Source organism: Martes martes, assembly GCF_963455335.1.
Source record: "Martes martes genome assembly, chromosome: 6".
In the NCBI taxonomy this organism is placed as follows: domain Eukaryota; kingdom Metazoa; phylum Chordata; class Mammalia; order Carnivora; family Mustelidae; genus Martes; species Martes martes.
Window position 1 is genome coordinate 12253913 of NC_137893.1, and position 12969 is coordinate 12266881.

Genomic DNA, 12969 nt, shown 5'->3' on the forward strand with positions numbered 1-12969 from the left:
ATGGTGTCACTTAGGCTCTGTCACCAAACTGGGGCTTCATACCTCATCTAACTGCAGTTTCAGCATCCCCCGGAAATGAAGAATGGACTGACCACTCAGGAAGTCTCTGGTCAACACCAGTGAGGGCATTTGTCCAATGGGCCCTCTCCGTCTCTCAAAGGAAGATGAGGTCATCGGCATGATAAGACCCACTGCTCTTCTCCCTCAGGGAAGGTGACCTTGCCTGAAAGGATCTTTTCTTTTACTAATCACTTCCTTGCCCCACCCTCCTTCCTATAAAAGCCTTCCATTTTTTTTGTAGCATTCTCAGAGTTCTCCTCTACTTGCTAGATGAAATGCTGCCCAATTGGTGAATTTTTTAATAAAGCCAATTAGATCTTTGAACTAAAAATTTTTAAAAAGGCAATGTGGGATAAAACTACTTTCTAGCTGAATGTCTTACAACAAATCAGTTGTTAAAAATCTTTAAAAAGGGACTTTTATCTGGAGCTAAAAAAATGCAAGAAAAAAGAAAAAAAGAATAGAAAAAGAAAGGAGCTTTGGAAAACATGAGTTTGTTGCTAGAGGTGGGAGTCCTGCTAAGCGGCTCTAAGGAGAGGACAGAGGCAAAGGTACCCAGCATCCTGGGAAAGGGAGTCACAGACACAAATGTCCTCAAATCTTTCATCAGATCAAGTTCCCCAACCAGAACTCAAATCCTGCGGCTCAGTATAGAATACCAAGTTACAGACTCCTGAGATTAGAAAAATGAATCTAAAGAATTAATCCCTTAAAACAGGAAAGTATTGTGAAATGTTTAAAGATCGTTTTGGAGGGGCGCCTGGGTGACTCAGTCATTAAGCATCTGCCTTCATCTCAGGTCATGAGCCCAGGGGCCTGGAATCAAGCCCCGCATCAGGCTCTCCGCTCAGCAGGCAGCCTGCTTGTCCCTCTCCCACTCTCCCTGCTTGTGTTCCCTCTCTCGCTGTGTCTCTCTGTGTCAAATAAATAAAATTTGGAAGAAAAAAAAGGATTGTTTTGGAGACAGAAATGTCATATTTGCAGCTTTGGGCTCATGGTAAATGATGAAAAACATGAGAGTTGACCAGTGGAGTGAAAGAGCAAACAGAAAAAAGAAAAGTAGGAAGACATTATAGTGGGAATAATGGCCTGAACTTAGGGAAAAGAAAAGTGGGTAATGAGAAGGCCTCACTAGCTGGAGAGAGGAGCTCCAGATGGTAATGAAGACTGGTCTGTAGGACTTCCTGACAAGTGCATCGTGTCCATGAAGACCATCACCTGTGTGAGCCTCTCACCTGCAGCATGGCCCTCTCACACACGTTCAAGACGCAGGGAGTTTCTTCATCTACAGATGAAGAAACTGAGGCTCAGAGGAGCCCCAAAGTCACCACATTAGTAAGCCACCTCTTTGACTTGAGTCTTGTGCTCTTTTTCCAGTAAAGTGCCATGATTTGTTTTTTTGTTCTGTTTTGTTTTTGTTTTTTGTGTTTTTTTGAGAGAGAAAGAGAGCATGAGTTGGGGGAAAGGGGAGACAGAGGGAGAAGGAGAGACAGAATCTCAAGCAGACTCCCCACTGAGCCTGGAGTCCCATGCAGGGCTCCATCTCACGACCCTGAGATGATGACCTGAGCTGAAACTGAGAGTCAGACATTTAATCAACAGAGCCACACAGGCACCCCCGGTGCCATGATTCTTGACACATTAAACGATTTGAAGAAAAAAGGTTAAAAAATGTTTTTTCACCATTTTCTCCTTTCTTACATCTATTACAGAAAAATAAATGGGCTCCAAATGTCTTTCTCCACTTTGGAAGATGTAATTAAATCATTAGAATGGAAGTAACGAATTTAGGTGATTAATCAGATTATTTCTGAAATGATACCATCATCTCCCCCACCCATTATCAAGGTAGTACTAAAAGTTTGGGGGAGATGGTAGTGTCTTTCAGGAGACTAGAGTGAAAAGTCTTTCTTTTGTGTTCCATTTCTTTCACTAAAGGCAAAATGGGGAAATGTCATATTCCATCTGGGGACTCACCCCTGGGACCAGTAAGGATTTAAGGGGCACACAAAGGCTTTCTTTGGCATCAGGTAGAGTTACAAACCTATCTGAGGAAACCAGATGGAAAGAGCGGTAGATGCCAAATGTACTGTACAAAAGAAACAAATACTGCATTTATCACAATCTCGATTCTAAAAATAAAAGAATCGACTTGGGCACCCAAGTGTCTCAGGGCAGGGTAGGTGAAATGATCCCACAGATTAGCCCAAGTACTTAGTCTTATCTCTTTTCCATGGATTAGTCCCTAATGTTTTTCTGACTTTCTCCTGCTCTGGCTCTAACTGTAGTGTGTGTTAGTGGTCTACAGATGAGAAAGCCCATTACAAATCAATTCCCTGTTAATTCAACATATTTTAGGACTTCCCTCCCTCGCCTAATAAAATATAGTATTTTGATCTTGAATATTTCCTCCCAAATAACCAAATAGGTGCAATTTCTTTCATAACTTCTTGGTTCAACTTGAGCTTGTGTGCCCTTATTTCCACCGATTCCATAGAGTTGAATAATAGGAGATCTTGCATGTTCCAGCTCCCTTTAAGTTAGAACATAAGGAAACGAGGCTTAAATTGAACTAAGAAAGTATTAATTCAGAAATAAGAATTACTTCCAGACCATTCCAAAGGGTTCAGTCTCCACAACCACAAGTGCCTTAACTGATACAGAAGCATAAGATGCTTTAACCTAAATAACTACTCTGTATCATCCTGAGAGAGTTTCCAAAATTTTTGAATCCATAATCTCTGCAGGCTGGGAAAAATGTTCCGCAGATCACTACGGGAGATGGCTAAACTGAGCGTGGGTAGATGACCGGGGAGGGGTGGCAGAATCTGCCTGAAGCCAGAAGCGGGAGGCTGTTCTTTGTGTGTGGTAATCCCATTAAGGAGCTCCTCCAACAACAGTCTGGTCTTGAAGTGAGTGGCTGAAAGATGGTCCGTGATGCTAAGTGTCACTTAACTGTATAAGTAAAACTCCAGTCTCAACTCAAGGGCTCATTCACATAGTCAAACATTGAGCCTGGAGAGCCCTCCAAGGAGCCCACTTTTCCTGACAGCCTGGGTTTGAGTAGTTACAGAGTGCTGCTCCTCAGAGAAAGGGGCCTTGGCTTTATTTGGGCAGAAGCAATTTACTCTGGTCACTAAAAACTCCCTCTGTCTAGACTATGGTGTTGATCCCAAGTGTGGGGATGAAGAGGAAATCTTCTGCGACTTGCTTGCCAAGGTAAAGACCTCAGGTTCACTCTCATAGCAATTATGATAAGTCTCAAGACATCTTTTGTGTAACAGGGGATGCTGAGACAGCTGCTACTTCATTAGTCAAGAAAATGGAACGGAAACCTCTTGTGAGTAGAGCATCCCGTGGCTGACACCGACTCAGTCCCCCAGTGGATGGCCCGTTTAGATGAATGGAAATGTTTTTTTGTCCAGTTATTCTATCAATTACTGTCAGAAAGATGTTAAAATCCCCAACTACAGTTGTAGGCTTTTCACTCCCTTAAATTCTGTCAATGCTTTCTTCATGTATTTTAAGCTCTATTACTAGATACAGACTTATGATCGTGATGTGTTCCTGGAAAATTGTCCCTTTTATCCCTGATAATATTTACCATTCTGAAGTCCATTATCTTGTATTAGTATGGCCACTCCAGTTTTCTGAACCATTTGTAGGATGTACTTACTCCATCTTTTTCCCTTTAACCTACCTGTATTTATATTTAAAGACAGCATATCTTTGGATCTTTTTTTCCCCCCAATCTAACAATCTCTGCCTTTAAATTGGAGTATTTAGTCCACTTACATTTAATGTTAATTATTGATGTGATTGGATTTAAATCTGCTACTCTGATTTGTTTTCTGTTTGTCCCAACTGTTATTTTTTTTTAATTCCTCTGCTCCTCTTTTCATACATTTTTCTGGAGTAATTAATTTTTTTTTCTTAGAATTCCATTCTCATTTCTCTCCTGCTTTTTAAGCTGTGCGTCTGCATTTTCTTCAGAAGAGCTAATGTGATTTTTATAAAGCACAAAAACAAATGCCCTCACACCCCCTGCCTTGGGATACCAAATCAGTACATTAAACTACGTTTACGGTTCCTGAGGAGAGCTGAGAATCCTGCCTCCCACCTCCCTGCTGTATCCTCCCCAAAGTACTTAACAATAGAGAAACATGCGGGGATTCTCCTTGCCTTCCTGGGAGCCTGTTTAGTACTGTGACTCTACATACTAAAAGAATTACAGAAGTTTTTTCTTCAAGTTTTCTTTATAGTAATTTTTATAGATTCTAAATCCCTGGATCTTCATGGCCTACATCCTAAGAATTCAAATTCCTGGACTTCTATTTTGTTTCCTCATGCCTCTTCCATGAACTTCCTATAGGATTGCAATCCAGTCTCTTAAAAAAATTTTTTTTTAATTGATGTATAATTGACACACAATATTCTCTTTCATGTGTATTATATAATGAATTGATATACATTGCAAACTGATCATCACAATGGTCTAGTCACCATCAGTCACCATCCAAAGTTAATACAATATTATTGATTGTAGCATTGCCCAGGCTGTACATTACACCTCCACGACTTATTTATTTTATAACTGGGAGCTTACACTTCTTGATCCTCTTCGCCCGTTTTGGCCCCCTCTCAATCCTTCTGGCAACCACCACCCTGTTCTCTATGAGTCTGAAAATCATGTTTAAAACCAAGTTTCAGGCCTGAGAAAACCAAATACATCTCAGGCTTGCAAGGAGCGCCCTCTTGAGGTAGCTTTCGGAAAGATGTTGAAAGCTGCCTTCCTAGGACTTGGCTGTAGCCCTGGGCAGCTTTCAGGAACTAACAAAATTAACCCAGAAGATATCCTGGCTAAATTATAGATGTAAATATCTCCTTATCAGAAATAATTCTAACTGCTAAGAGACAAGATAACCTCTAGCAGAAAAATAAACACACTGCCTCACTAAACGCATTCCCTAAATATAAAATAACAAAAACGCTGGAAATACACTCCCAACCACAAAGAGAACGTTGGTTCCAGAGTTCTGGCTCCCTTGTTAGTTTTAGATACTGTTTCTTATCGTGAAGAAAAGCAAGCTTTCTGCAGAGAAAGAAGTGGGTGTGGGTTCGGTGGAGCTTCTGAGTCAGAGGGACCAGGATTTGGATATTGACTCCACTGCTTTGAAGCAAAGTGACTTTGGGGACGTTTTTAAGTCCCCTTAAGCCATCTGCAAAATGGGGGCGGGGGTCCTAAGAGTTTACTTCAGAAGGTGTAAGGAGTACTAAGTATGTAGGCGGACCCTTAGCACAGGGCCCAAGGGTCACAGGAAGTGCTTGTGAGTGCTTAGTGCTCCCACTACTGTCTACATTTATAAGACTCTTAGATGACAGACAGGACACCATTTTTTTTTAAGTCACCAAGATGCTCCTTGTGTCCCTGATTACTGCACATTTTTTCCTTTAGCTTAGAAGAATGTCTTCCCTACATTTTTCACATCATCTGCTAAATCACAACATTAGCAACCACAGACTCCTTTAAGATTCCGCGCATACGAGGCTTGAACAGACTCAGTTTAGGAAGAGTCCGTTAAATCATGGGTATCGGGCCACATCTCCTCCATGAGCCCGAGGAGGCTGCCTTCCAGACCCGCTGCTGGAGAGGCAGAAGGAACAACGTCTATGTGGGGTTTATGCTGTTGTTCCGAATTCCCTCTAGCTCCAGCCTGGTCTGGGAACAGAGGTGTGATGTCTACTCCTTTAGAAATGCAGCCACGGAAATGCCCTGTTTGTGTTTGTTTGTTGACTTGTTTGTTTTAGGTCCCCAGCTCTGCCCACATATTCAAACAGCAGACAAAGCTGGGAAACTGGCAGGAAAGTCTGCCAGGTCTGACCAGTCTTGGAGAAACAAGAAGGAAAAAGGGGCGGAGAGATAAGGATCTCACTTTCCCACAGACGCAGCAGTGGGAGCTGGGGAAACACCCAGGTAGGAGAGGCGAGATAATTGCAGAAGGATAAGGTGGGAGGAAGCCAGATTGCGGGCGGCCCCAAGAGCGAGGAGTGTCTGGAAGACCCAGGGTACAGGGTGCAAACAACTCTGCGAGCTGCCAGGGGCCCTTCTGCTGCAGGGGGGGGGGGCAGCCAGGGAGGGCTTGGGGGGTGCTGCCAGGGAGGGCTCAGGGCCACCTGGGTACACCAAGAACCCTTCCGACGAACACCAAACATGCTCCCAGAGCCTCAGGAGAGGAGCGGCAGGCAGGGGGTTCCGTGGTTTGACAGAGCCCAAAGCAGGACCGGCGGATGGAAACAGAGCTGTCTGTCGGAAGAGAGCGCCTTTGCCCGTGTTGGGACCATCATGCAGGAGTTTTGTGATGAAACAGGCAATTTCAGGGCTTGTGACTGACCCCTGCTGTGCCCTCAGCCCCTAGAGGGCAGCAATTTACTTTGCTTCTTTGCCATCGAGGGTCCCTGGCAGGGAACCGGTGAGCTGTCCTGCCCTAAGAGCGCTAGGAAAAGGCCCCCCGGCCCAGGGATGATTTTGCGAAACCTCCCTCAGGCTCACCCTGTCGGCCTCGCGGAGTGGGCCTCAATGAACAAGTCTTGACATGGGAAATGGGTGCGCAGGAAGGCAGCGCAGAACCTTCAGGAAGGCTCCAGATGTCGCCCCTCTAGGGCAGAACATGACGCCGCTGATGTCCCTCCTGCCCAGCCTGGCTCCCCGGGCTTTAAAGGGAGGAGAATTCAGGGAGAGGCGGGGAGCCGGGGGCCGCGGACTCAGGCACAGGTTCCTCCTGGGGCCTGGGAAGGCCTGGGAAGGTCCCAAACATGAGAACAGAAGCCACGCTTCGTATTTCCCAGAGGCTTCTCCATGAGATCTTCTCAGATCTTGATACGCCCGCGATGACAAACTGCAAAGGCAAGGGTCTAGGGAGAACACCTGACTTAAAGCTTGCAACGTGGCCTTCGTTTCTGTGATATCGTGGCCCCCGCCAGCCATTCTCATCAGGATGGTGAGAGAACCTTGTGGAAATATTTGCGGTCTCATGAGAAGGGGTGATGGCGTGCATATGCACGTGTGTGTCTGCGTGTGTTAGAAGGGGTAAATCGTCTGTAGTTAGAAAGCACCCACAGGGGCGCCTGGGTGGCTCAGTGGGTTAAAGCCTCTGCCTTCAGCTCAGGTCATGATCCCGGGGTCCTGGGATCGAGCCCCGCATCGGGCTCTCTGCTCAGCAGGGAGCCTGCTTCTCTTCCTCTCTCTCTGCCTGCCTCTCTGCCTACTTGTGATCTGTCAAATAAATACATAAAATCTTTAAAAAAAAAAAAAAAAAAGAAAGCACCCACAGAAATGCACACTGGTGAGAACGCTATGGAGGTTCCTCAGAAACTTCAATAGAACTACCCAACGGTACAGCAATTTTACTACTGGTATTTACCCAGACAACACAAAATGCTGATTCGAAGGGACACATGCACACCAAAGTTTATAGCAACGTTATCAGCAATGCCCAAATTATGGAAAGAGCCCAAAAGCCCTTCAACATATGAGTGGATAAAGAAGATGTGGTCATACACACACACACACACACACACACACACACACACAGTGGAATATTACTCAGCCATCAAAAGAATGAAATCCTGCCATTTGCAATGCCATGGATAGAGTTAGGATATATTATGCTATGAGAAATAGGTCAGTCAGAGAAAAACAAATACCATATGATCTCACTCATCTGTGGAATTTAAGAAACAAAACAAATGAACATATGGGAAGGGAGAAAAAAGAGAGGGAAAAAACTATCAGAGACTCTTAACAACAGAGAACAAACTGAGGTTGATGGAAGTAGGTGGGGGGGATGGGCTGGATGGGGGATGGGGATCAGGGAGGGCGACTAGTGATGAGCACGGGGTGTTGAGTTCACTGAAACCAATATCGCACTGTATGTTAACTAAAATTTTTTTAAAAATTAAAATTAAAAATAAAAAGCACCCACGGGGAAAACTCAAGTTCTGTTTTTTAAAAACATTAGGTTTCAGGGGCGCCTGGGTGGTTCCGTTGTTAAGCGTCTGCCTTCGGCTCAGGTCATGATCCCGGGGTCCTGGGATTGAGAACCACTTGGGGTTCCCTGCTCAGCAAGGAGCCTGCTTCTCCCTCTCCCACTCTCCCTGCTTGTGTTCCCTCTCTCGCTGTCTCTCTGTCAAATAAATAAATTAAATCTTTAAAAAAAATAGCATTAGCTTTCAGTAATTACAGCTTGCCCATCCTATGAAATGAATAACTGTGATTGTCCCCATTTTCTGGTAAGAAGACAGGTGCTCCCGATGACTAATACCAGCTCCTCGTGATGATGTCTGACTGCACCGGGCTTATTCAGGTCAAATACCTGTTTAAAGTCGGTGAAAATCTACTTTGAGACTAAAGATTTCAGCTCAAGTTCCACGTTCAATTTAGAAGCTTTAAAAAGCACATGTCTTAAAAGAAGAGTGTATTTTGCTACAGAAAGCATTTGGGATCACAGAGGAACATCTGGGCCCCAGCTCTCATTTGCGTATCATCTCACTGCTGTGTCCTCACCACCCTTGTGTCTGTGTGGACCGGCTGAACTGGGCAGCACAGAGGGGCTGGGGACCCAGCAGAGTGCAGAGCCCCAGGAGCCAGCAGGGGCCGGCGACCTCCTCTCTTCCAGGGACCGGAGAGCAGACAGGTGCAATGTGAGGGCAACTGCCGTCTGAGGGCGTCGGAGCCAGGCTAGGCACCGTGTTTGAATGCTGCTGCAGTCAAGAGTCAGAGATCTAGAAGCTTCCAGCCCATGCCCGGAGCCTGGAGGGCAACATGAACCTCTGAGGACAGACTGACAGCTCATCTATGTCTCACCAGGTTTTCAGAGATGGAAACCCCCTCCTCCTTACACTGCTTTCGAGTTTTCCCTTGGTGACCCTAAGGGACATCCAGCATTTATAGGGCCCTCCAGCCTTGCCCTGAAGGCCTCACCTGCCCTTCCCTGTTCTGTCTGTCCTCTCCTGGCTCTTAGAAGGGATCTGGCCTGTTCCTAATGCGAAAACAGCTCCCGTTCAGGAGTCATCACGGTGCTCCCAGCATCGTGCCGAGGGCTTTATCTCACACCCTCATTTGATTCTTACAAGAACTCCCACCTCTGCTTTCCCCCCACATCACCCCTGACCAGTGGACCCACCAGCGTTCCCTGCTCTCTCTTCCCCTGGCTCTTTAGGACCCCATACAAGCACCACAGAGCCCCTTTGCTTTGACGCCTACTTTCTCCATCTAGAAAATGTCTGTCCAGTCAGAGATCCCTGAGTGGTCGCTGACTCCGTCCTCCCACCTTCTCGTACCCAGCCCCCCACAACGTCCTGCTAAGGCTCTCTCCATAAACACACACCCTCTTCTCTCATTTCCACTTCTCTCATCTTTGCGCAGCTCCCTCGACCTAGGAAGGACAGCCTCCGAGCTGGGCTTCCTGCCACCACACATGGTCCACTTCAGTCTTTCCAGAAGTCGTGTGATAGAACGGTGACATCCTCTCGCCTACCACTGCTCACACCCACGGCGCGTGTGGCCTTCGGTCTCAGCCGGCACGTCCCCTCTCTAGGGAGAGGTCTTCCTTGGCAACACGTTTCTTTCTCTCTCACTCCCCGCAAATTCTCTCTTTCAGACTCTCGCCCTCATCCTTACACTTATGACAACTGCAACGCTGGAACCCCTTTGCTGTGGCTTTGTGTCTTAGGACAGCCAGATCATGCCTGTCACCAGTGCATCAGAACATAGTCCTACTCGGGCAGACGCTGGCCTCCCAGAGCCGCAGTAAGGATTTGCTGAAGGCTGAATAAATGACCCATCTGGTACTCGGATTTTTTCCTATCCCTTCACTCAACCCTGCCTACCTCGTTCCGCTCTCACCTTTTCAGCCCTCTTGGTCTCGGTGGCATAAACGCTCACGGATGGCCTCCCAGACAGAGGCATGAGATCAGACATCCCACGGGGGAAAGTAGTTCCTGGCTCCCCCCTCCCAGAGCCCTGCAGGAACGGCAGCATCGAAAGCCTGAGCTGGAGTGTCGGGGCGACATTTCTGTCCAGCCAGAGTCACCTTCGAGACGCAAGACCGGCTATCGGCAACCCTGAAGCTGGGGGCCCCACAATGGTAAAGGACGTCCAATGATTCATTGGCTTTGACCTTTTCTGTCTTTCTTTCTTTTTTTAACCGGCAACACATTCATCATTTTCTTTAGCAGACTGCCAAACGCTATGGCATCTCAGGAAAGACAAGGGAGTTAATCCTGACTGGGAGCTTGCCCGAGCACGTGGCAGCCCTGCTTGCTCTCACCCGGCTCCTGGCTCTGGGCAGGGAACCTGAAACCTTCACGCGCTCGCCCGTCCTTCTCTCAGTCTCTGTCTGGGGGATCCTGGTAGGTGGCTAGGTAGGTAGGTAGGTAGGTAGGTGCCCTACCTTTCTGAATTCCATCACACAGATGAGAGAGAACCCTTGGTAGATCCGTTGTGAGGATTAAATGGGTGCTGCCCGGCCCATAGAAAGTACCCCACGGAGAAGGTCTGTGCCGTGTGTGTGTGTCCCCGTGTGTGTCCCTAGTTGGGTGTGCATGAGGGATAGAGCAGGAGAGGGGTGCATCCTTTCACGGGAAAGCCCCGGTACTGGGATTTCTACCCTTGAATCTAGTTCTGCAAGGGGCTGGTCTCTGTTGAGCCACTTACCCTAAGTGGTCCCACAGCCTCTTCTAGCTGGCTTGTGCTCCATTCTCTCGCTTGGGATGGTAGCGGGGGGACTGTTCCCAAGCGACTGACTACCCGGCATCTGCCCCAAGGAATTGCATTCTGGTTTTGTGGGAACACTTGATAAGCTCGTTGAGGCCATTTAGATTGTTACTGAGGTCTCGACTACCGAGGATCAGTGGTCTTATGGAGCTGGGGTCCGGTGAACCGGATGAGCACACCTCACTTGCCCTCTCCAGAGGTCGCTGGTAAAGATACGGAAAAGAACACGGACAAAGCAGGTTTGACGAGGGTGACCTCTCTGGGCAGTTTGGCTCCACAAGAATAATAGCACTCAGGGGCGCCCGGGTGGCTCGGTTGGTTAAGCGACTGCCTTCGGCTCAGGTCATGATCCCAGGGTCCTGGGATAGAGCCCGGTGTCAGGCTCCCTGCTCAGCCGGGAGTCGGCTTCTCCCTTTGACCCTCCCCCTCTCAGGGTCTCTCTGTCTCTCTCTCAAAAGAAAAAAAAAATAGCATTAAATTGCCATGTGTATTTGCGCTCTGGAAACCACCCCAACCAGCATGTTGGTTCTCTAAAGATGGTGAAACTTTTTTTTTTTTTTTAAGATTTTATTTATTCATTTGAGGGCGGGGGTGTGGGAGGAGCCGAGGGAGAGGGACAGCAGACTCTACACTGAACATGGAGCCCAAGGTGGGGTTTAGTCTCACCACCCTGAGATCATGACCTGAGCCAAAATCAAGAGTCAGATGTTTAATGGACTGAGACACCCCAGTACCCCCAAGATGGGGGAACTTCTTAAAGCAGTCAGGAGGCCAATGCATGAAAAGAAAACACTGCACTCCGACTGCCACCACGTGGCTGACTGTGATTATTTCAACAACCACGATGGAGGGCCATTTATATTCCCTCTCCTCCCACTTCCCAATTTCCCAACATCTCTGCAAACCAGGATGACTCGATCCAAAAAGAAAATGTGAAATTCAATCACCATTTTTTTCTTGATGTTGACTAAAAGCCAGGTTTGCCACCTGCTGGAAGGATTCTAAATCCCTGTGTTCTTCCTCCGTTCCCTGACACACTAATAGGCTTTGCTCAGTGAAAGGGGAAGGAAGGACCACGGCCTTTCTGGGAAAGGGGAGCCGCCGCGTGCACACATCCCACGCGTGCACTCATCCCATGTGTGCACTCATGGGCTAACTGGCGCGTGCAAACCAGAAGTGCACTGCAGGAAGGATGATGGCAAAACAGAGCACGCCGCCTTCGCTCAACACCTTGTGTAAACATTCTGGTGACGGGTTCAGAAACGAGCAGCAGCTGTCTCACCATAAGTCAGAGCCCTGTCAGAGTTGTGGTTCACATACGACCGGGATCAATCTGGCTCCAGTGAAAAGATCATGATGGCCCTTTGGCTGGTGAGATCCTAGGATATTCAGACACTGGCTTGAAACAGCCCCTCTGATTCCCTAGAAGCTGCCCTCCAGAGGCAGTTGTGGGGCCTGGTGTGTCTGTGCAATCAGGTCCCCCTCCCACTGTTTCCAGCCGGGGTCTGTGGACTCCGAGGCAGCCTCTGTCCCCTTTTGGTCACTGCCCCTGAGCTGGGCTCGGGGGTTTTACAATCATAACCAGAGGGTACCTTGAGCTCCCATGCCCCCCTCACCTCAGAGCTCCTTGTATGTAAGGGGAAACTGTAAAACCCTCCAAGGGGAGACAGGTTCATGGTCCTGACTCACAGCTCCCCACTCAGGCCAGGGGCAGGCGGCCTGGCGGACTGGAGGCTGTCAGTTGGAAAGAGGCACTTTGTCCCTGGCCTCCCCACTTCTGCCACATTGGGTATTTTGGTTAAATACACTAGACCCTACAAGTGAGGCACATTTCACTCCCAAAACCCAGAGCTACACATTAAAAAAAAAAAATTATTATCCTTGATCTCTGTAATGCTACTATGACTATTATAAGAATGGGATTTGGAAGCAATGATGAAGAATTTCGTGAAACAGATTGGACAAAAAGAAACTCATTTCCTGAGACTTGATGAGACATTTTCCTCTACTGGACAGCTCGGTCCCCTCCGGCCCCTTCCAGCGGGATTACAGTCCACGATTCCCTTCGCCATCAAATACTAGGGAGCCTTACTATGGATGGAGCCGGCATCGGGCTCCTATTTTGTCCTCGAGAG